Source organism: Colobus angolensis, unplaced genomic scaffold (genome assembly GCF_000951035.1).
Source record: "Colobus angolensis palliatus isolate OR3802 unplaced genomic scaffold, Cang.pa_1.0 Scaffold225, whole genome shotgun sequence".
Classification (NCBI taxonomy): domain Eukaryota; kingdom Metazoa; phylum Chordata; class Mammalia; order Primates; family Cercopithecidae; genus Colobus; species Colobus angolensis.
Window position 1 is genome coordinate 4832943 of NW_012115433.1, and position 24569 is coordinate 4857511.

The 24569-nt window shown below is 33.9% G+C and overlaps 1 protein-coding gene across 3 annotated transcripts in view; it reads left to right on the forward strand.

Annotated features, from left to right (window-relative positions):
* Positions 1 to 24569, forward strand: part of CCDC102B (coiled-coil domain containing 102B) — a 365304-nt gene that overhangs the window by 76259 nt on the left and 264476 nt on the right. Inside the window, exon 1 of one of the 3 annotated variants that reach the window (XM_011944079.1) lies at positions 1340 to 1441. The exons of the other annotated variants lie outside the window; for them this stretch is intronic. The gene's annotated coding sequence lies outside the window, so the exon portion shown is untranslated. Of the gene's footprint in view, positions 1 to 1339; positions 1442 to 24569 lie in introns of those variants that run through there. 3 annotated transcript variants of the gene reach the window in all.

Below are 24569 nucleotides of genomic sequence, written 5' to 3' on the forward strand. Positions count from 1 at the left end.
CAGGGTTGTGAACAGTATGAAAGGCTGTGTAGATGTCAACTAGAAGAAGGATTGAGGTGAATTGGAAAAATTAAAAATAAATAGAATATTTATGTGCATGCATGCATGTGTGTGTGTGTGTGTGTGTATTGTCACTTTGATTAATTAAAATCAGATGGATGCAAGACTAAATAAAATTCTTGGCTGGAGAACTTTCAATCATTTGGCCATGATGGAAAGAATGGTACCTGAAAGTGAAAATGACTGAATTGAAAGTAAAGTTCATTGGCATACATGAAATTGACTAAGGAATGTATGGTATTTAACATCTCGTGGGGAAAATCCAGACAAGAGGGAATGTTCAAAGATAGAGGAGCAAGAATCATGATTAAGTTTAGCTCGAATGGGTCAGTTGGCTTTATACAGGAAGATGGCCACCTTTTCCATTGCATCAGAAAGTAAGTGGGAAAAGAATATTAAGTAAAGATAGATGATAACACCAGAATAGGCCTACAAATTAGGGAAGGGTGAAAAATAAAACAATTCAAAGACATTATTGCCTACATTTCAAATGTTGTTTTTGTGCTACTTATAAGGAACAAGTCAATCCTGTTACCTTTTGACTTTTTCTTCTTTACTTTGGACATTTTTTGCAGCTAGTTTCAACCCCAGAAGCTCTCTGTTTTATGCGGTCTTTGACCTCCCCCCACAACCCCCATCAGAACACTTCCTGACAGCTGAGTCATGTCACTGGAAAGCTACTTCATATTGTTTTTCCCCAGGGAAAGGGGAAAAAGCCAGGGAGCTTTCACTGGGCACCCCAGGGACTACAGCTCACATTCCTGCCAATGTGACCACGATCAAGGGTTTTGATACACAGTTCTTGTTTCATGATTTGTATACTCAGATCTTTTATTAAATATGATTTCTTTTGCTTTTGTGCAATCTAATGCAAATCAGATTGGATGCATATTTTATATTGTTCTTGTAATCTGCAGTATCATTTCCTTTTAAATATTTTGCAGATAGGTACTTTCTAGGCTTTTTTTTTGCTTTGCTATTTTAGTTTTTTCTATTATTATTACAAGCTATACTGTTGTAATTAAACATTAAGTACACTTGGGGATGAAGGCGTGGGTGTCTTTTTCTTTTTCACCCACAGTACAGGTTTCAAATGCTTGTATGGGAAGCTTTGGATAACCATACTTAGGGAACATTAAAAATGATTTTATTTTGGTTGGCTCAATGGTGATCCAAAGAGGGGGTTGTGGTAGTGGTTTCAATAAAATTTCACAACCAATGGGAATCTTTTTTGAGTTTGTGTGGAGTGCCCTTAATGCTGGAAATAATCCTGTTGGCTAGGACTCCAGAACTGTACAGATGAGAAAAGGATGCAGGAAATTCTGTTGTTTACACATGTGGCTGCAACTGAGACGCTGGAGCAGCCCAGCAAGCCCAGAGGGTAAGAGTGTTTAATAACCTTGTGGTTTTCTATTTAATTTTTATATTTTCCTGCTCAGGCAGAGCATGTGTTGTTCTCGGAGCAAAGACAGTTGCTTACAAGATGCAGAGCAAAACTACTGTAGAGCTGGGAAGCAGAAGGATTTGGAGTTTCTTTTTAAAGTGATTTCTTCCTTTCCCCTTTCATTTTTCCACTGTGGGTGTTATTATCCTGACAATTTGTCATACATTTCCTGTCTTTAAAAAATAACTGTATACTAAGCCAAACTCAGGTAAGAATTTCAACTCTACATTTAGACAGTAATAGTGTATGTTGATATTAAAATTTTGTTTCGTAGTTCCAAATGAATGTGAATTAGTCATTGTGTTTGAAGGAATCTATATTCTTACAGTAAAAAAGTAAAATTGTTATGGAAACCCTTCTATTTATGCCTCATGTACCTTGAGTTCTTTTCATTTGTTGAGTCTTCATGCTAAATTATTGTATTCATTAATGGAAAGTATATTTCAAACTTAGCATGAATATTGATTTCTTTACATGTTACCTGTATAATGTGGAGGAGATAGGGATACAGAATAAACTAATAAAATCCTGTGCATAATAAAAATGATGTTTAGCTATATAAAAATAAATTATAAAACTGAAAAAATCTCTGGAAACCATCGAGAAGCATTTGCTTATGTTTTCTGCAAAGATAAATTATCAATTGAATGTCAAGTGGGTACATTTGTTAAATATAAGAAAGATTCTTTAAAAATATAATTAGAAACATGTCAGTAACATAGGCACCTAAATATATAAAATATTTATTGATATTCTTATTTACATCAATACCAGTTTTTCTGTTTTCTAAAATAATGTGAATGTGTTTTTGCTATCATTTTTGTGGGAAATTGTGTTATTACAACTTTTGAGTAAATATTCTCTTGTTAGTAAAATATGTTATTGACAATAAATATTTCTATATATCCAGTAAATATTCTTGAATTCTATTTCATATTTTAATGAAAACAATAAATTAGAAAGAAATATTTATAAGTTAGTGACACAGTATCTATGTAGGTTTGTGTGACGTATTTGAGTATATTCAGAAAAATGCTTTATGTGAATTGCTTTATTTTCCAAAATCTCATATGTTCTTATGAAGTCATAGATCATTTCATTGTCTCTCTTTTGCATCCTTCATATGTTATCATTGGAGTCAATAATTGCTTGATCACTGGGACATAGTTTTTGGGCCTCACTATGGGCGTGGCTTCAAAATAATTTATGAATGTTTTATCTAATTATTAGAGCCACAAAACTACGGCTGTAATTCTTAAAATACAAAAAATGATCTCAGGTCATCATATCTCTTATGCTGATATTACAAGACCAATTGAATTCTGCCATAATGCCAAAATATTCAGAAATTCCCTTTTTAGCAGGTATATCAGTCTTAAAGAGATGCCAGAGCCTTTAAAGAAAAGTTCAACTTCTTGAACTGAGTGTTGAAAAACTAGTAGAACTTGGATAGGTGCTGAAAGCAAGAGGAATACTCTACTTTGAACAAGTAATTGGCAAAAAGGGTTTTGAACACAAATTAGCACATAGCACAAAAGAACGGTGAGTAATTCATTGATTGCAGCAGAAAAAATATACCTCTGTGAGTAGCAGACGTTGTACTCAATACATAGAGCAGTAAAAATTTATAGAGCATCTTAACATTTCACACAGAAAAATTTGATCTTTACATATCATACAAAGGGTCCAATTGCAAGTTTCTGAAAAGAGGTGGAGTTTCTGTGCCTCTTTTCATCGTCATTACCATGACCATCATCATCATCATTTTGCCAATACATAATAGCATTTGCTGCATGCAAGATGATTTACATACATATCCACAATTTTTATAACAATGCAATAAAATGAACAATATTTTACACATTATTTTCATTTTGCACATGAAGGAACCTGATGTTCAGAAATGTTCAATGATTTTCTGAAAGCCACAGATAAAGATAGTGAGGGAACCAGAATTTCAAATGTCTTTCTGGCTCCAGCGCTATTTTCACTATGTTGTACTGGTATTCTAGGAATGTGAATCTGACAGAAGTCAAGCAGAATGGTTTGAAGTGGACAATGGGATTATAGGGTGCAGGGAGGAGGCAGTGAGACAACAGTCCAAAGATCCATTCCAATATTCCATAAATCCAGATGAATCACCGTTCTGTCAGTTGGGCCACACTTTTCCTTTGGGAATTGAGAGAAGAGAGACTGACACTGCAAATAAGGGGTAATTTTTACATTTAAATTAGCTACTCTCATATTCAACACTTATGCTTTTCTATCTCCTGCATTTTCTTAAATCTACTTAGAGAAGATATCTTTTGCATTCTCAGAGAAAATGTCATCACTGATTTGCCTTGAATACTACCTATTCACAAAAGAGACGTGTGGGGTGGCCAGGAATGACACTGGGGATGCGCTGACTTTCCTCTGTTTCTTTTTCATATGTGATGTCAACAAACACGCAGCGACCAAATAGCCTTAAAACTATGGAATGACCAAGTTATTATCAAGTAAAGGCATTGTATAAGTTTCATTTCAATGGGTGAAAAGCATATATAAAATTCATATTGTAATAGATAGTGTAAAATACAGTATATTCAAAGTAAAAAAGAATAGAACTTATTTATTAACATGTTTTTCTTCATATATCCAAGCCTTAAACACATTGCTTTACTTCTTCTCGGAGTAGAATTAGTGTCTGGAATAACATTCATTTTCTTCTTCTTTTTTCAATGAAATTAAAATTATAGCTTATTTCATAACAATGAGTATTTTTTTGTTCAATGTATATATGATGGAAACTATGCTATCATTTTATAAACATGCTATCTACTAGTTTAGAAGCATACTATCATTAAGTAGCCTTTACTGAAGGAGCATCTTTTTGCCATACATGAAAACAAATGAGAATAGTTGAAATGCGAAGATTTGGTCCCTGACCTTGACATTTTATTTTTGTACAGGTCTAGGTTGCATTCTAAGAATATATTACATAGAAGGCATTTTGTATAACTAGTACTCCATCCTCAGTGCCCTGACTAATTGTAGATGTTCAACGGAGATTGAATGTGAGCCTGAGACCTTGATTGTAAAAAGGAAAACTAGATATTGTATTGGACGTTGTGCTCAAGGCCATTTAATTGTAGTCATAGCTTTGCAAAGGATTGTTAACATTATTATATACTTAAATATTATCTGAGTTGATTTATATTTAATGATATTTCCTAAAAGAATTGCTGTTGTATGTAGTAAAGGCATAAAAATATTGGATGTCAAAATTTTGATAGAAGGATTTTTTTGCTAGTTAAAGAAAAAGGTGTCCTTAATATTGAGAAAAAAACATATGCTCACTGCAGAATTTATAAATGTATCTTATCATAGTGTCTGTTTCAGATTTGTAGAATTAAAGCTTCCAAAAATAAAAGTGGGATTTTTAGTCACTGACTCGGGAGCATATGTTTCTAAGCTGCAGTAAACATTTGGAAATATAACACAGGTAAAGAGGCAACAGTTCCATGAAGAAAAACCTGTAGCAACTTTAGACTCATTTTCATTTGTAAATACTTTTGAGGGTTTCATACAACCTTTCCTTTCCTCCCTTAGTGAATTTAGGATTGTGAAGGCATTAGGTAAAATATTACATTTATGACATCTGCAAAAGATCAAATAGTCTTATTAGTCAGCCTATATTCATGAATTTTCTATCTTCTTTTGGCATAAAGGGTTTTGAACAAGGGTTTCTTCTCTGGATGAGAAGAAAATGTATTTCACAATAAAGCATGAAAATTATAAGATGTTCAGTGGGATTATAACATTTGGTAGCACAGGAAAAAAGAGAAAGATGTGGAAGTGCCATAATCCATTGGTGTTTCATATAATTCTAGAAGGTTCTGTTTATAACCTCTTCTTAATTTGGAGCTAGAATAATCCCAGGGATTGTCTGAGGGTTCAGGTGAGCTTTGCTCTATCTTTGTTTTGAAATCACTTTACAGGTATTGTTGATGGTAGGAATGAGTTGGGTCAAAGCAACTGCTTAAAGTCCCTGCCGCCCTATTTGTGATACTGCCCAGGCTTTTTCAATCTTTTTGTAATAATGAAACTTAAGTTACGGAATTTATGTTTGCATGGATTAAAAACATGGATGTTGCAATTATGCCGTGCTACAAACGGCGTCTAAATGTGTTACTGCTGTATGAATTTACATGCTGGCTTTTACGTTTTTGGTATGGGACTAAATACATTTGACCTGATAATGCAGATTAAGGGGAGAAATTCCAGTATTCATGGATTAGAACTAGGAGGGCTATTTCAGATACAGGCTTCTCACAGAAGGTCGGGGCCTAAGCATAGATACTGAATGCAAAACTCTGCTTCTGGACCTCACCTGGTCCATTCATTGTCTATGGTTGGCAGTCATTGTTTACTCTGTGGCTGTAAGTTTCTTCCGTATTACTGAGCAGGATGTTTATCTGAATTAATATAAATGACACACTCGAGAAGCATAGATCTTTATCCAGAATGATATCAGAAGTAGAAATAGTGCAGAAGACAAACTTTACCTCCCATCTGCTGATTCTTTTGAAACCCCTTGGTTCTCTTATCTCTGAAAGGGATACATGGCTTTGTTCTCCCAAATATCCTGTCCACTTTCCACACTGTTTCAAAAGTATTTCTGGCCAAATAAGTGTAAATCTTCATCTTTTGTAGATACAGATAATCATCATAGGCGTATTTGTGTATTATTTAAGTGCTTGGGAGAATAAAGTTGCTGACAGCAATTTAAGTGGTGTGATTGGGGTTAACCTCACTTAAAACTCTTTCGTTATTAATTTTAAAAGCCTATAAGCATTTAATATCCAAAAGCCACCTTCTTTAGAGAAGATTGACTTATTTAGTGGAACTTGTAATGCTTGCCTTTTGGAAGAAAAGGAATAGTTCTAAGTCACTCTGTTTTAGATTTATCCATTTAGTAATAAATGTCTACCATGTCTCAGATACTGTTCTAGCAATGGAAGTAGAGATGTGAATAAAAGTAAAACCGCTTTCTTTTCATTAAGCATATAGTCTAGCTGGTAAAGCAATAGAATCCATACATACTATATAAATATGTATTAAATCATGATAAGTACTGTGAAGAAAAAAAAGAAAATTCAGGCTAAAAGGGAATAGAACATGCATGCGCTCTTGAAATGGCCAGGGAATGTCCCTTCTGTTAGGGTGGAGGATGTAAGATACCTAACCACGAGGAATCTTGGCAGAAGAGAGGTATAGGCAAAGGAAATCACATGTGCTAAAGTCTTAAGTCAGAAGAATGTTTATCCCTTCAAGGAATGGCCAGATGGCCGGCAGCTGCTGGGAATGAGCAAGGCAAGGAGGTACAGGCAGAGGCATCTTGGGGAGGAAGTAAATCCAGCTTAAGCTTCAAGATATTAGGGTGGTGCAAAAGTAATTGTGGTTTTTGCCATTACTTTCAATGTTTCCATGTTCACCAACCTAATAATATTTTACTTTTAAAAGACCTCTTCATACCCCAACTGTAGGAGCCTCAGGTCGGGAAATCATGGATCCCAATGAAGAGTTCAGAGTGGTTTATGTTTAGACCATGAGAACATCATAAACTACAACCACTTTATTCTGAGTCTGATGGGAAGCCATTTGAATGCTGGGATTCTAGAGATATTGTAACATAAGTTGAGTGTTTAAAGTATTACTCAGCTGTAGACTGGAGTAGGGAAAAGGTAGAAGTGGGGAGGCCAGATACAATACAATAGTCCAGGCAAGAAACAAGGTGGTTTGAAGGAGTTATTAGAGATGGAGTTTTTGAAATTCTGCATAGGCTGTATTTCATATTTCCTGCCAGAACTGATGGAGTTTCCAACAGTGATATGCAGTGTGAAAAGATAAAGGAATCAAGGATAACCACTAAGTTTGGTCTGTAAACCTAGAAGAGTGAAACGTGCATTTATTGGCACAGGAAACACTGTGGAGGAGCAGGTGTAGGTGAGAGGGGAGTTCACGTGTTTGTTTTTAAACATGTGAAATCTGAGATGCTGATTAGATATCCTTAGCGATGTTAAGTGGGCAGCTGGACACATGAGCCCAGAGATAAAGGAACATCTCAGACCAGAGATATAGATGTTAGGAAATTTCAGAAAATTAAAGAATTTGAAGGCAAAGGCTTGGATGCCTTCACCCAGAGCAATTGCCCCAGCCTGAAGTCTCAGTGTTAGAGCACTTCCAGTCAGAGGTGTGAAGCTGAGACAGAATGTGGGGCAGCTACCAGGGAGTAGGAGGAGAACCAAGACAGAAGATGCCCTCAGAAGCCAAGAAAAGTGAATGATGAAATGGACAATCACATACAGGGCTTCTGACTGGTCAAGTAAAACAGGAATTTCAGGCCTGGAGTTGGCCATTAGATTTGCAGTGTAGAAGTCACTGATTTTCTGTTTTGTGGCAAACTAGAGTTGAAAATGATACCACGACTTCAAGAGAAAATGAGATAAATGAAAGTGTCTTTTAAATAATTTTTGTTTTAAAAAATGCCAAAGATATGGAATGGCTGCTGGGTGGGGATCAAAATCTTTTTTTTTTTTTTGATGTTGAGGGTATTACAGCATGTACATTTGCTAATGGGAATAATCTAATCTAGAGGCAGGTATAAACTGGCTAAACAGGAGAGGAGTGTATTTGAGGAAGCCATGTCCTCGAGTGGATTAGAGGATATCAGATAGAGCATACAAATGGGAAGTTTGGTGTTAAGAACATGGAGTGAGTCTCTATAAAAACAGACAGAATAACATATGGATATCCATTAGACACATAGATATGATGGAACCAGCGGATAACAGTTGTCTTATAATTACCTGTCTTTTCTAAGTGCAATAGAAAAACTCCTGCAATCTCAACAGATAAGGCAGAGCTGAAGAAGATATGAAAATTTTGAAGATAGAGAATGTATGGAGTTATTCAGTAGAACGCTTGTGAATTAATCAGGGAAAAAGATTAATTCCCCAGTGGTAGAGTTGGCTTGGCTATATTAGAGGTCCATATGAGGTTCAGAGTTGAGAAACTGAAGTGACACCAGATAGCAAAGGGTGTGTTTTCTCGAAGCATGATCAAGTGTGTAGGTGCAGACATGGAGCAGGAAGATAGCTGTAATGCACTGACATTAGAGTTTCTAAGCAAGTGGGTCACAAGAATGCCAAGCTTGCCCAGAGCAATTTGTTAAAACTGGAGACAGAATAGGGAGGAGAGAGTGGATGTGATGCGGGTGAGGAAGAGAGAAAAAGCAATACTATCCATTGATAGGAGGCCATAATTGGGTCAAAGAAGAGAGTTATGGGGACAATAGTAAAGGGTAATCAGAGAGGTGCTTATCATTGATATGGAAAGAAATGTTAGTATGGTAATGGGATCTAGGTGCATAACCAGCCGGTGGGTGGGTGAGGTCATATTACTGGAATTAATAGGTACTGAGAGGTGGGGTATTGTAAGGACACTATATGTGAAATACTTTGGACATTAAAATTTTTCTTGTCCCTGAAAACATACTCAACTTCTCCTAATCTATTAACATAATTAGTTTCATTAGATAAATGTTAATATCCATTCCTATGCCAAGACTCTACAGTGTTGTCAGTGATCTCATTTACTTTTCTCTCTGCTTATGTAACGTTTTGATCAGTCCTACAGACTGTATTAAAGAACAATCTTCAGCCAGGGATCCAAGCAAGACAAGGAAGTCTTCAAATACAGCAGATTACAAGCCCATAATATTTTTTAGGTATTTATCATTTTGCCAAAATTGTGCATAAAAGTAAAAGTATATGTATTAATAATGTTAAGAACACATGAATTAATATTATTTTTAGGTTTTTATTTACAGTACAACTGCTATTTTAACAATGACATACATTTTAAAAATTAATAATTACTTTTTCCCATGCTGTCTAAACAGCTTTAAATATATTTTAATGGGATTTTTCAAAGCTTAGATAAGAATGTTCAGCAAACATATCCAATTTTTAAAATGATGTTCATTTTATTTTTGTATGACTGTTGCAACATCACCTCTTCTACATTATGTGGCCATGTGGCAGAGAATGAGAATGTCACATTCACTTACATTTGAATAGCAGGCATAGCTCTTTTGGTGTGCATTTTTATTATCAGTAGAATATGTTTTTCAAGCATATATTTGCAAGTAATATTATTAGTAATTATCTAAATTTCCTCTATTTGGGAAGCCTCTAGGTGTTAGAGACAGCAATATTGCCAAAACATTCTGAACATGTTTGAAAAAAATCAGAACACAGTTTTCTATTTCTGCAAAATTCTCTGTAGAAAAAGAAAAGTTCTTAAAGTTTTTTGGATGCTTTACAGTTATTTTGTTCAATAGAAATATAATTCAAGCAACATTTGCAATTGAAAGTAGCTACATTTAAGAAGTTAAGAAACAAACGTGACATTAATTTTAATAATATTTTTGATTTAATCCAATCTTTCAAAAATATCACTTCAAAATGTAATTAATATGAAGTTATTAATGAGATAGTTTACATTGTATGTTTCATGCTGTGTTTAATTAATACTCACCAAACATCACAATTCAGGCAACCTTCATCTCAAGTGTTCGCTGACTACGTCTGATAGGTGACTACCATTTAAGACAGCACAGGTTTAACACTCCAGAATGTAAACGGTTCAAAAATATCTTCATAGCAACCACAGAATATATTTCATATTGATATCTATGTCCTTGTTGAAAGGGGGAACACACGTGAGTCTGAACGTCCTTATCAGGGAAGAGAATTTACCTCACGTTTTCTGAACCAGTGTTCTCTGGGTTCCACCAGAGCTCTCATGTTATCATATTTACATACTTACGTTATTTGGATACTGAGAAGTATGTAAAAGACAGCGGCCTGTAGAAACAACTGGGACCACCATATTCTCTGCTCGCTGTAATTTAAGAAAATTTACTAATCTAAGAAAATTTACTAATTTAAGAAAATTTAATAGGTGTGAAAATCAGGCAATGATAAAATTGATAAAACTCAATTTAGGAGTCCACACAATTCTTAGTACTTTTTCTCTTTGTTTTGTAAATTAAATGCAATGTATAGATCCGGGAAATCATGAGACATTTAAGAAAAACAAGTAAAAGATAGAGGTTTTGAGGAAGATTCAAGATACGACATTACAGGAATTACCTGGGAAAGAACTGAAGAAAGTATTTACATGATTGGGAGGCAAAATGAAAAGCAAGCAAGCTTTCAGAAATCTAAGAGTTTAATCTGGTCTTCAACTCTTTGCAGCTTTCCTTGCACATGGCATCCATTTTCTGTTTTAGGGACAGAAAGACAGATCTTTTGAGAAATAAAAACACTGAGTATTCTCTTCCTGTTACTTTGACATTTTTAATTCAGTTCCTTTACTTGTCTTTACTAAGACAAACAACTATGCCAAAATGAAAGGAAACAAATGAAAACAGATCCCAGATCAATCAGCAGCTGTGTTAAGGATTCTGCTTTCTAGTTAAATTGTTTTTTTCTTTATTGCTACCTTCTCCTGTGTCAAAGGATGAAAACCAGAAATATCAACACTTAAAAAAAAGATGATTGCAGAGTTGGGGGCCTCTATGTCTGAATAAATTACTAATTTATTTTTGTTAACATAGAGAAAGTATGAACAGGGATGAACGTTTCAATGGGATTTAAGCAACTAATCTTCAAATCAAAAGCTGACTTTTTTTTTAAGATTCCATGTCTCTTCCTTCTCAAGATTACAAACTTATCTATAAGTTTTATATTATAGATGTAACTTTCCCAGTGAAATCAACATTTTCGATCTCACTATTATAAGAAGTAGCTTACATATTGTACAACCATTCTATCTTGTTTTTCATGTAACATATCTAAAATTGGATTACTTGTTTTATATTATATTAAGATAGAAAGATTAGAAAAAAACATGTGATGGATATTATTTTTATCTTAGAAGAGTTCATATAAATATAATTATTCTTTAAATAAGATTAGAGTGGCCAGGACAAAGAATCCAGCATTTTGTCAAATATTACTAGCTGCTGTTCCTAAAATTTTTGGTGATACACATGCATGTATTAATATTTCTTTTTGTTGCATAATAAAATAACATTTAGTTTTTGAATCATTCCATTGTTTTTTCATTGCTTTTACTACACATTTTTATTTCAGTTTTCCTGAAGATTATGAAGCTCTTTGGCTATGGAAAATGATTGGTTTAATGCCTTTATAGTACAGTATACTAACAAATTGTTTTATTTACATACAAAATGAATTTTACATGATTTTATTTTTAAAAATTTATGTCCTAAGAAGTATATATCCTGAAATTTATGCTGTTTCTGTTCAGAGGTAAGTAGCCTTGTGATTTCAAAATAGATGAATTATGTGTTTTAAGAAAAAACATAATTATGAAACTTGAGAAGTTTCATGTTCACTAATAATTTTGTTTTCTCAACATCCTCTGCAATTACATTAATAAAAGCATATCATTCAAGGACTAAATCCAGCCTGCAGTAATTTGGAGCATTCATAAACGTAACTGAGCTTCTACAATACTGTGCTTTGAACATGTTGCCAAGGGTGGGTGAAAGCAGCTGGCTTTCCTGTCTCAAATATTTTGAGAAATTTTAAAAGGAAAGTTTACTCTCAGCCAAGAAGTCCCTCATTTTCCATAAAGGAAGAAGAATTGACCATATAAATATTTCTATTTAGGAGATAATTCAGGAATTTTGGAGAAACTCTAAAAACACAGTTTAAGTTTGTGTTATAGTTTGTGTTATAGATTATGGAATTCTATTTTTTCCAGCTTTTGATGTACATGAAAACCTATTGAAAATCACAATGTTCAAAGCAATTTGTTTTTAATAATTTAATGCTATTTTGCTACTAAAAATGTTAACATCTAAATAACTTGTATCCAACGAAATTTTGAAAACTTTTAATTTAAATAGCTACATAATTTTTAAAATAAATACATACTCATTTCCATTAATCAGATTTTACACATAATCAAAAGTAAGCTCCATGAGAGTGGACCTTTACATTTATTGATTCACTGGTATGTCTTCAATGCCTAGAATTTCATGGCTGGAACATAGAAATTTGATAAATATTTGTCAAATGAATGAATTCAAGATTCAAAAACTAAGAAATGTTTATTCTTATTCAGCTTTAACAACTTTCAGGAATGAGTAGATATCACTATGTACATGTGTGAATGCTTATAGTAAAATGATCATTAAAATACATTGCTTTACCTGCATTTGCTCATTTGTTTGTCGCTTGTTTTGCTTTTGTTTCACATGAGTTACTGAAATGTTTTTAAAACTCAAAATTGGATAACAATCGAAGCAAAGACAAATGAAAATAAGTATACTTTAAAAATCTTAACATTATTTTACCACTTCTTGTTTTTCATTATGCGTAATTTAATTTGCATAAAGATTTTTTAGTCAAATTTATATTTAGAGATAGATTTGAAAGTGTTAATCTTTAGATAGAGTGCATATGTACAACAGATGCTGTTTTAAAAAATACAACAAACAAAATCTAATAACATCAAAAAATTTGGAAAGAGGTAGTAAGCAACTGCCTTACACAAATTCAATTTTCAGATAGATTTTAGTCTTGTCTTTTTTTTTTCACCAATCAAGTTATTTGTAAATCTCACTGAAAAACTTCATATAATGGACAATCATTTGCATATACACACTCAGCAGGTGGTAAGCCCTGCTCAGACATAGCAGATATCACACATGTGATTTATATCTGATTAAAATGGAAATACAACAATGAATCAACGTATTAGTTTACAATATCATTAGAAAAATATTCAGGAAAAATTTTCTCCCTATCTGCCTTAATCCAGGAAATCATATCTCTGCTATTAGCATATCTTATTCTCCATCACTTTTGAATGATTCCTGAATGCTGGTGACTCTTGGATAATTGTAAACTTAATGCTTTTTTTCCAGACAGGTTGGGTTCTCTAGGATCGTGATTTTTAGAGAGTCTGTTTTGAAAAATTTTCTTTTCTTTTCTTTTCTTTTTTCTTTCTTTTTTTTATTATACTTTAAGTTCTGGTATACATGTGCAGAATGTGCAGGTTTGTTACCTAGGTATACACGTGCCATGGTGGTTTGCTGTACCCATCAACCTATCCTCTACATTAGGTATTTCTCCTAATGCTATCCCTCCCCTTGACCCCACCACCCAACCGGCCCCAGTGTGTGATGTTCCCCTCCTTATGTCCATGTGTTCTCATTGTTCAACTCCCATTTATGAGTGAGAACATGTGGTGTTTGGTTTTCTGTTCCTGTGTTAGTTTGCTGAGAATGATGGTTTCCAACTTCATCCTTGTCACTGTAAAGGATATGAACTCAGTCTTTTTTATGGCCACATAGTATTCCATGGTGTATATCTGCCACATTTTCTTTATCCAGTCTATCATTCATGGGCATTTGGGTTGGTTCCAAGTCTTTGCTATTGTGAATAGTGCTACAGTAAGCATACATGTGCATGTGTCTTTATAATACAATGATTTATAATCCTTTGGGTATATACACAGTAATGAGATTGCTGGGTCAAATGGTATTTCTGGTTCTACATCCTCAAGGTATAAAACAATACAGAGCCTTCATGGAAACTTTGAAAGAAACAGTTTCCTTTCTATGTTGACAAAAACATAAGAGGTTGGGCGCAGTGAATCACACCTGTAATCTCAGCACTTTGTGAGGCGGGCAGATCACCTGGGGTCAGGGGTTTGAGACCAGCTTGGCCAACATGGCGAAACCCCATCTCTACAAAAAATACAAAAATTAGCTGGGTGTGGTGACATGCACCTGTAACTCCAGCTACTCCGGAGGCTGAGGCAGGAGAATCACTTGAACCCGGGAGGCAGAAGCTGCAGTGAGCCAAGTTCTTGTCACTGCACTCCAGCCTGGGCAACAAGAGCGAAAAACAAACAAACAAAAAATATAAGAAAGCAAACAATTTAGGCAGGCAGAAGGGTCTTTAAGAAAGAGGGAGATAGAACAAGATAGACAAAGTAATGAAGAGATTGAAAGGAAGAAGGTTTTCTGGAAGGGGAGCATAGTGAGATAGCAGTATTGACAGGTGAGGATCCTGAGGTTGTGTGAAGCACAGAGGACTGCAGGCTGACTCTCAGATGTAGGGAGAAAAACTGAACCTGGAAGGTGATGTCCAAAGCCAGAAGAGACAAATATTGGGCTGAGGTAGGATTTAATATGCTGAGAATGTTCACTTAAAGGGGAAAATAGCTCAGTCACTGAATGTACCTTTTAAATTATCCATCTGGAAAAATAGTATAAGATTCTCCTACCACTGCTGATTGAAATAAAACTGTGTAAGAACAAATATACTCGCAGTGTTAGAGTTTTATCATTACAAATCAGTGCCTAATCTTTTCTTGTCAAACATTCTATTGTTAAAATAAAAAGCTTGCTAAAGCTACACATCATGGTTGGGTTTACAGAAAACAAAAACAGATTTTCATATTTCCCTTAAGAGGATTAACCATTTTGACAGGAAAATATATTTGAATAATTTTATTTAAAAATAGATTCAAAATTCACATTATGTTAAAGCATCCAATAGCTTTCATTCTACTTTATAAAATGTGATAAAATTTTAAGATGTATTTTGTGATGAAACTTAATTCTCAACTAAAGACTCTATTTCAGAAGAAATTTTCCTTTTAATTCCTGAACCGTGGTAATCATTTAGAAATTGTGGCTATATATAATTACTGGATTATGGTCATTATAAAGCAATAGAAAACAACTTTCATGTAATAGTTCACTTTAAGTAATAGAAAAGCATTTTAAAGAACAAAATAGCAAATTTGAATAGCGCCTCTATAGTTTAGAGCGACTAAATACCTTTGTAGCAGAAGGTGTGTCTTTCAGATGTTGAATATTAATTGGGCAGGTTGATATATTTGAATATATCAAGAGGAAGCAAAATACAAAGAGGCAGGGAAAGAAATCGTGACCCTAGTGAGTATTCAAGCATTTCCTATGTTAAAAATGTGAAGGTACGTATTTTGGTTCAGGCTGATGCTTCTACTTTGTGTGTGTGTGTGTGGAAGAAATATTCCCTCTGAAGAATTAACATGCAGAAATTGAGTACTGACATCCTAGGAAAGTTGAATAATTTTGGTAATCCAAGGCAAAAAGCCCAGCTAGCCTGAGAAGGGGGATATCCAGGTGTCCAGCCAGAAAAAAACTGGAGATGGAGAGAAGATGAGAGGAGAGAAGGGAAGGTGAGGTCAGAAAAGAGGAGGTCAGGGGAGAAAAGGGGAAGGGAGGTGATATGCTTTGGCTCGGTGTCCCCACTCAAATCTCATACTGAATTGTAATCCCCATGTGTTGGAGGAGTGGTCTGGTGGGAGATGATTGAATCATGGGAATGGACGTCCCCCTTGCTGTTCGTGTGATAGAGTATTGAGTTCTCAAGAGATCTGGTTGTTTGATAAATCTATGGCATTTCCCACTTCTCTCTCTCTCTCTCTCTTTCTCTCTCTCTGTCTCTCTGTCTCTCTCTCTCTCTCCCGCTTCCCCATAGTAAGATGGGTTTACATTCCCTTTGCCTTCTGCCATGATTGTGTGCCTCCTGAGGCCTCCTCAGTCATGTGGAAATGTGGGTCAATTAAAATTATTTTCTTCATAAATTACCCAGTCTCAGGCAGTTCTTTATAGCAGCATGAGAACCAACTAATACAGGAGGCCAGAGAGATGAGAGGATAGGACGATAGGGGAGAGGAGAGAAGGGTAGACAAAGGGATGGGAGGCAAGAGATGCAGGGGTTAGAGGATGAAGAGCAAGGGAAGGGGAGGCCAGGAAGGAGGAGGGGAAAGGAGGCCACAGGAAGGAATAGAAGGGGAGAAGAGGGGAGAGGAGGCCAGCAGAGAGGAGGAGAAGGGAGGCCAGGAGAGTGGAGCCCAGGGGAGGGGATACTAGAAGGTAAGACTTGGTTGTCTGTGAAAAGGACTTTGAACCTAATCCTGAGAATTAATGGAAGAGCAATTGGGAACATTTCAGCAAAGATGAAGTCAAATTAAAATATAATTATATATGTGTGTGTGTGTATATATATATCTCTTTAATTTTTGAGTGTAGAACACTTTTGAAAGGGATAGCAGTTGGAAATCTTTTTCAGTAATCTAAGAAGGGTGTGATCGTATTTGGACTAAAGTGGATGAGACAGAGAAGCATGAACGTAAATAAAAATTTTTGTAAGTTAAAATGAGCAAGACTTTATAATTGACTGGATATAGAAGACAATGAAGAATGGTTAGTAAGGGAAGCCTAAATCTTTGGCCTACACAAACTGAAAGGATAGTAGTGCCTTTTATTAGTAGGAAAAAATGAGAAAAATGGAATTAATTTTCTATAGAGTGAGAAGTATAAAAGGCTTTATCTAAACTTAAAGCAGGAAAATTTATGCTTTGCTTTTAGAAAACAGAATGAGTATTTTCTTTACTCCAATTTCTAGGAAAAGGAGGAAAACATTTTTTCAATCTGTTTTTATTTACATGGAGGAATTTTCTAGCTGTGCAAATTATTGTTTTGCAATTAATCACTTTTTTTCTAGGCTTTTCTCTTAATTACAGGCTTTGAGCACTATTAGCCAGAACTATTTATTCAATTTAGAGCATCTCTCTCAATAAATCAGCCACTGAAATAGAAATAAACTGGTTTCATCAAGAAACAATATGAATAGATTTGGGTAATTAATACTTCTTCCTTCAGAGAAACATTATTATAGGACTTTGGACCAGAACTGTAGGTCAGTTTTTCATTCAATGGTCAGTGATATTCAGACATTAACTAAAATCTATCATGTATAATCATGTTATTTTCAAAGGAAAATTAATGATTAAAATATAGCAATTTTCTCTATTTAAACATTTCTTTTGATTTACTAAACATTTCTAAAGACAGAGCAATAAATGATAAGGTGAATATCATATTACAGAAACTAGATACTTGATGTTTAGAAATAATATCAATAAGAATACCTGGGTTTTAAAAAATATATATGATCCCAGAAGTGTTTTAAGAACAAATAATAGTAATGAGCATGTTTCCCAAAATATTTCATTTGCAATGAAAACAAGTTGAAAAGAAAAAAAAATCTCCAGTATGTTTATATTTAAAGGCCAAACACAAACTGTACTAAGGAAAATTAATACTCCAGAAATATTAGAATAAATTTCTTCTTCTGTTACACACCTATATCATTGCTAAAGTTTTTGATCCACAAGTATTTGCCAGTAAAAATTATTTTCAACAGAATATTAACAAACAGAATGCAGATTGTCTTGCCTTGTAACATAAGGAGTTCTTTAGTATTCTATGTTAAAGGAGGATATTTTATATATTTCATGTAAATTTATGTAATCATATAACAATAAACATGTTTTTTATTTGCTAGTTCTGAGATTTTAAGTCATTAAAAACTAAATTTTCTTTGAGAACAGTTCTAAAATATTACAAGTAACTGATCAGTTTCAAATCATTCTTCTCTTACTTTTTCCTTCATTTCTTTGATTTACACACATACAAACACGGAGACACCAAATATATTTTCATCTCCAACAAATCTGTGTATTCAAATGGATGGGATAAGATCACTTGTTATGGCCCAATGGACATACATAAACTGCACGTATATGCATTGGGGCAATTGTAAACTGCATTTTAATTGAATTATCGAATTAGTTCTCTCTAGATTCATTAGTTGAATATCTTCCATGTCCTAGTCACTGTGAAGACAAGGATAAATAAGATATAAGTTCTTTGCTAAGAAGCTTATAGACTGGTATGGAAACATATATTAAAATTATTATTCAATGCCATAGATACAGAATGAAGTGATTAACCAGATCATGAGAACACAGATGTAAACGGAACAAACTGACCAGGAAATATGGTAGAGATTCATCATTTCCCTCATACCATTCACCCTTCACCTCCATTTACACACACACACACACACACACACACACACTGAACTCTAATTTGGTTTTCAAGTAGTTTTGCACTACTTTTTTTTCATCTTTTTATAGATATAAGATATATGTATTTTTTAAAAAATCTGAATCATGCAGTTCATGTACTGTAACTGTAAGCTAAGAGTTGATGACAGGGCTAGGGCTCTGTAAAATGGGCATTCCATTTGGAGAGGAACCAAGGAAAAATCAGTTTGGGTTGTTTATTTCAATGTATCAATTCATTTTTCCCATAGCTTTAGATAATTTGGTAAAAGGATTGTTCACACTCCTGTATCTCATTCTTCATTTTATCTTTAAGTGTTTTGCTTTCCAAATTTTATTAATCCCACACCTGATTTCATTGTAGCAGATTTTTTATTGTCCAAAGGAGAAGTAGAAAATGGAATAAATTGTTCAAAGATTGATTCTTGTGATAATACCCGCTATCTTCACTGAAGATTTGGTACTAGTAATCAGAAATGTATGAACGTTGGTTTTAGACTCTGTATTTTAACTTCAGCCACAAATTCATCATGTACAGAAAGAGAATTTCATGTAGTAAGAATGATTATTTATTGAATGTCTACATTGTGCCTGGGGTATCTGGGTGTGCATATTGTAGCATATATTCTAACAATAAACTGTAGGTAAAATCACTCCAGTTTTATGGTTTACACTGAGTCCGGGAAAAGTTAACTTCTCCAAAATCTCTCCCCGTTCAAAAGTTAAATCAAGTCACTTTTCACTATAGCCTTCTTCCTATTTCCTTTTGGATGGAGTCATGCTCTGTTGCCCAGGCTGGAGTGCAGTGGCACAATCTTGACTCACTGCAACCTCCACCTCCCAGGTTCAAGTGATTCTCCTGCCTCAGCCTCCCAAGTAGCTGGGATTTCAGGTGCCCACCACTACTACTGGCTAATTTTTGTATTTTTTAGTAGAGGCGAGGTTTCACCGTGTTGGCCAGGATGGTCTCGATCTCCTGACCTCATGATCTACCTGCCTCAGCATCCCAAAGTGCTGGGATTACAGGCATGAGCCACTGCGCCCAGTCTCCTTTTCCCTTTCTAAGGGAACAAAAAGTCTTCCAGAAAATTTCTCTTAAAGAGCTATTGACTATTTTAAGATCAGTAATAATGTCTAAAAGCAGCATTAAATACGGCAATGATCAGTTCGTCTGCTTTAGTGTATAATACAACAGGAAATAAAATGTTTTTGTATTCAAGCTAACCTCTGCTATGATTCACACAACATACTCTTATCTGCTCCATTGTTTTGCATTGTGAGAGAAAGAAATCAGTGAGTTGTGTTCAAGCCACAGGAGTCCTAAGGTGGTCAGACCAAAAATTATGCTATTTTCCACTTATGTTTTCTTACTAGTGGGAAAATCCACTGTTATAAAATGTTGCATGCATTTTTATATTTTATTTCAATTCATAATGACTTTTATAAAACACTTGATTCACATGATTACATATGCCTGAGAATTCTTTAGACTTGTTAATAGTACGTATTATCTGAAAGCATAAAATATATTTGAATATGGGTTTGTTTTCTAGATTTCACACAACAGAACTCAGTGGGACACTTGGGAGTCTGAGGAAAGATTTTTAGGTTGCCAAACAGTGTTCAAAATGTAAAAGTAAATTTGGCTTTCGTAAACATAATGAACAAAAGGAACTCAACATTTGAATTTAGCCTTCTTCCAAAATATGCCGTCATTTTTTTGCATTTTCCATTTTAACATTCAAACAGCAAAATAATTATCTTGGTTCTGTTTTTCTGTGTCTCAACTCTTTGCAAATGGAAATATATTCAAAGAAGATGAAGGAAGTGGTTAGGCTTTTTCTGCAAGTTCAATTATCTTTGTGTTATTGCTCATTATTTTGAAGCAGACCCAGAGAATCTTGTTTGTTATCTATTGAGATTGAACATTTATATAAACGCGAGAAAGATAACTGTGAATGAAGATGTTGTTAAGCAAATGTTCACAGTCGTGTGTGGGTGTGCAGGGTAAACATAGGAAAATTGATTACTCGGTCATGAGACTTGCTAAAGGCTTTCCACATCATCTGCTGAGACTCATGCCTCATTTCTATTAAGAGAAGGAATATTTGATAATGAAATCCTCTTTATCTGAACATACTTGTTTTAAAGAGTATTAACTTCATAAGACAAGGAAATATCTGGATAATTTAATTTGGGTGGTAAGATAAAGCATGCATCAACTAGTATTTTGTGATATACTCCTTGTAGTAAAGGCACATGATTAGAAGAAAAGCTAACATTTCCATTATATATGTTATATATACACATTTCATTACTATTTTGTATTTTAAGTCCATTCAAAATCTCAGTATTAAGCTACATTATTTTACAACAACGTATTGAGATTCATTGAGTTTGTGCACAGTATTTTCTTTTGGAGGAACATGTCTCCTTTCCAGCATAGCTGAATTGAGCTACAACTTGCTGAGATCTGTGAATTTCGGGCCCTGTGCTGCCCCTGTGGTATCTTTGTACTTCCATGGGAGAACACGTTAGTATATTGTGATAATATTCTGTTTATCATGTCTATTCTCCTGCTTAATCTGGAAGCTACTTGACAGCTAGAAATTTGGAAAGACGTAGTCTTTGTAAGGATAGTGCTCAGCAATTGGCTGCTTTCTGATTATTTAAATGAGATTCAACATTAACGACTTTATGTAAAGTTAATAAATTTAAACATATGCACCTCAATGAATTTTTAAAAACAATACACCCAAGTAGCCAATACCCAGATCAAGATACCCAATACCCAATAGAATATTGTTGGCATTCTAGAAGCCTTCTTCATGCCTTTCTCCTGTCGTTACCACTCCAACTAAGGGTAAACACTATTCTGAGTTTTCATGAGTAGCTTTTCCTCTTTCTGAACTTGTTATAATGGGGATTGTACAGTATGTATTATTTTGTGCCAGCTTCTTTTACTTTGCATTTTGTTTGTGAGATTCCTCCAACTGTAGCACTAGTTCATCTGTTTTTATTGTTACATAGTAACTATGGTAAAATTTTTGCATCCGTTTTTAGTTTATAGACAAAGATTCATTCAATTTTGAGGAATTAGGAATAATGTTGCTATGACAATTCTTACGGGATGTGGGTTTCCATTGCAGTTTTAATTTGCACTTCCTTGGTAACATATAATGTAAGAACTATCGACGTGATTATTGCCTATGTGCATATTGTCTTTCATGAAGTACGTCTTCAAGTTTTTAGCATGTTATGAAAAATCATATGGTTAACTTTTTCTTATCAGTTTGTGACTTTATGAGTTCTCAGTGGAAATATGCACGATTAATGCGTTCCTCACGCTATTATTTGCCTTTTCATTCTGTTGACGATGTCTTTCTTCTCATAAACAGAAATTCATAGGTTTAATAAAGTTCTATCTATAAATATTTTTACTTTGTGGTTAATGCTTGATACCCTGTTTAGCAAAATCTTTGTTACCTGCAATATCCTGAATGATTTTTCTTAGATGACTTCTAGGAGGGTTATAGTTTTTACACTTTTAGTGAGCATTCTATTGGGAACTGAATTTTTTTATAAGCAGTGATGTAGCTGTTAGTTCCATATGGACATGATTGAGCTAGTTCCTTTTGTTGAAAAAGAGACAAATAATTTCACATACTAAACTGTCATAAATTAGGTCCCCAGAGATGTGGATCCATGTTTGGACTCTTAATTCTCTTTCATTTGTCTATTTGTCTCTTTCTGAGCCAATAAGTCATTGTCTTAATTACTGTAGCTTTATATCACTCTAAATTTGTTCTTTTTTTAAAAAAAGTTTTGGCTTTCTTTGACTTTTTCTATATTCAAATGGGTGTTAATATCAACTTATCAATTTCCACAAAATAAAATGTATGAACTTTTGACTGGAATTATTGAATGCATAGGTTGATTTGGGCATAAATGTCATCCTCACCATTTTGAGCTTTCTAGTCCACAAACAGACATAATATATTCCTTCACTTTTTAAGATATTCTTTAGTTTGTCTTATGAGTGTATTGTAGTTTATAGGATGTAAGCTTACCTATCTTCTGGTACATCCCTAGCTACCTAATGCATGTGATGCTATAATAGAACTGTATTAATTATTACTATTTGATATTTAATGTCTAAATATTGGTTTCTAAAATGTAGAAATACACATAATTGTGTATATTGACTTCAGTAACTTTACTAAAAATCACTTACTAGTTTTAATAGTTTGTGAATTATTTTGAATTTCTACTTACACAATCATATTGACAAAATGAGAGTTTTATTCATTTTCACTTCTATTTAATTTCCTTTCCTCATCATACTAATGGCTAGACCTCTCCTTTTATATAATACTGAACAGGAGTGGCATTAGGAGGCACATCCTTTTCATACTATTTTCAGGGGGAAGCTATCAATAATTCAAAATTAAAGGTGATTGCTTTAGGTTTTCTGCAGAAAACTGTTATCATATCAACTACTTTCCCTTCTATTTTTAGCTGGCTAATTTTTCAAATTGTAAACTGATGTTGAATTTTACCAAATGCATGTTATTCATGTATTGGTGTGTTTCCACTTTATTTTGTTAATATGATTTATTAAGTCAATCACAATGATTGATAATCAAATGCTAAACCAAAGTTATATTTCTGAAGCATATTCAACTTCGTGATATATTAATTGTTTTAAACACCAAATTTCTCTTGCTAACACTTCTGTTAGGGCATTTATGTCAGCTTGAGAAATTTGCAATTAAGTCCTGGTAAGGTCTTGGTATCAAGGTTTTATTGACCTCATAAAATGAGTTGGCATGTGTTAACTCTTTTTTTCTTACCTGGAAAAGTTTGTGAAAATTGATATCATTTCTTCCTGGTAAGAAAATTTCTTCTTTCTGAATTCTTCATAAATAATCTCTGCTAGATTATTTTCTTTTAAATATCTCGCATTCATTCATTTATTCTTTCATTCATACAATAAATATTTACTTAATGTGCACTCTAACAGACATTGTGCTAGCCTTGCAGATGGAATGGTGAGCAGAGAGAAGCATGGATAGTACCCGCATTGAGCTCACAGCATAGCTGATGTGGAAGATAGAGTAATCGAATAATTTAAAAGCATGGACCAAACTCTGTTAAAAATTTATGAAGTATGGATACCAGTGCTCAGAGACTACAGCAGGGACACCTAACCTATGAAATGATTAGACTACCTCATTTCTTTTTTCTTGTTTGAACTTATATCTAATTCATGTGGTTAGAATGTTCTAAATGAGGATAACTGGCTTCCCAGTGTGGTTCATTTTCTATGTTACATAGAGGATGTCCCAAAGTATTGGAGTTTGGTGATCCAAAAGCAAATTCATGTCCTTCACACTACACAAAAATTTGGAACAAACACTACATACTTAAGTCAGAAATGAAAAACACTAAAAATAACTTAGCCTCACTGGGCCCTTAATAGCAATGCCTAAAAATAAATACTTGCTGTTTGTCTTAAATTTAGTGCAGTCATTTATTCTCATCATTTTCTACTTTCTGGCAAAATACATAACTTTTATTTTCCAGGATGCTATATTTTATAAAACTTTTGAAATTAATTAATTTTATAAATATAATATCTTTATTAATATTTTACAATAACTTGTTTGGATGCACTATACAATCTATTTCTTAATTCTTTAATTAGCCTCACATACAATATTTAAATGCCACAGAGATCAAACAAATTTTGAGTAGTCAAAATTCTTCCCTTTAATGAAAAATACAGAGTTTTCTCCTACCTGGAAAGTCAGCTCATGCACTGCAAAACCATGCCAAATACAGGCAGCAGAATGATGAACCCAATATGTTGCAAAGTTCTTTCTTTTCCTTCTTCACTTCTCTTTCTTCCTTCCTTCCAACTGAAATATATAAATATATGTGTATATATATGTGTGTGTGTAAATATATATATTTTTATAAATATATGTGTGTAAATATATATTATAAG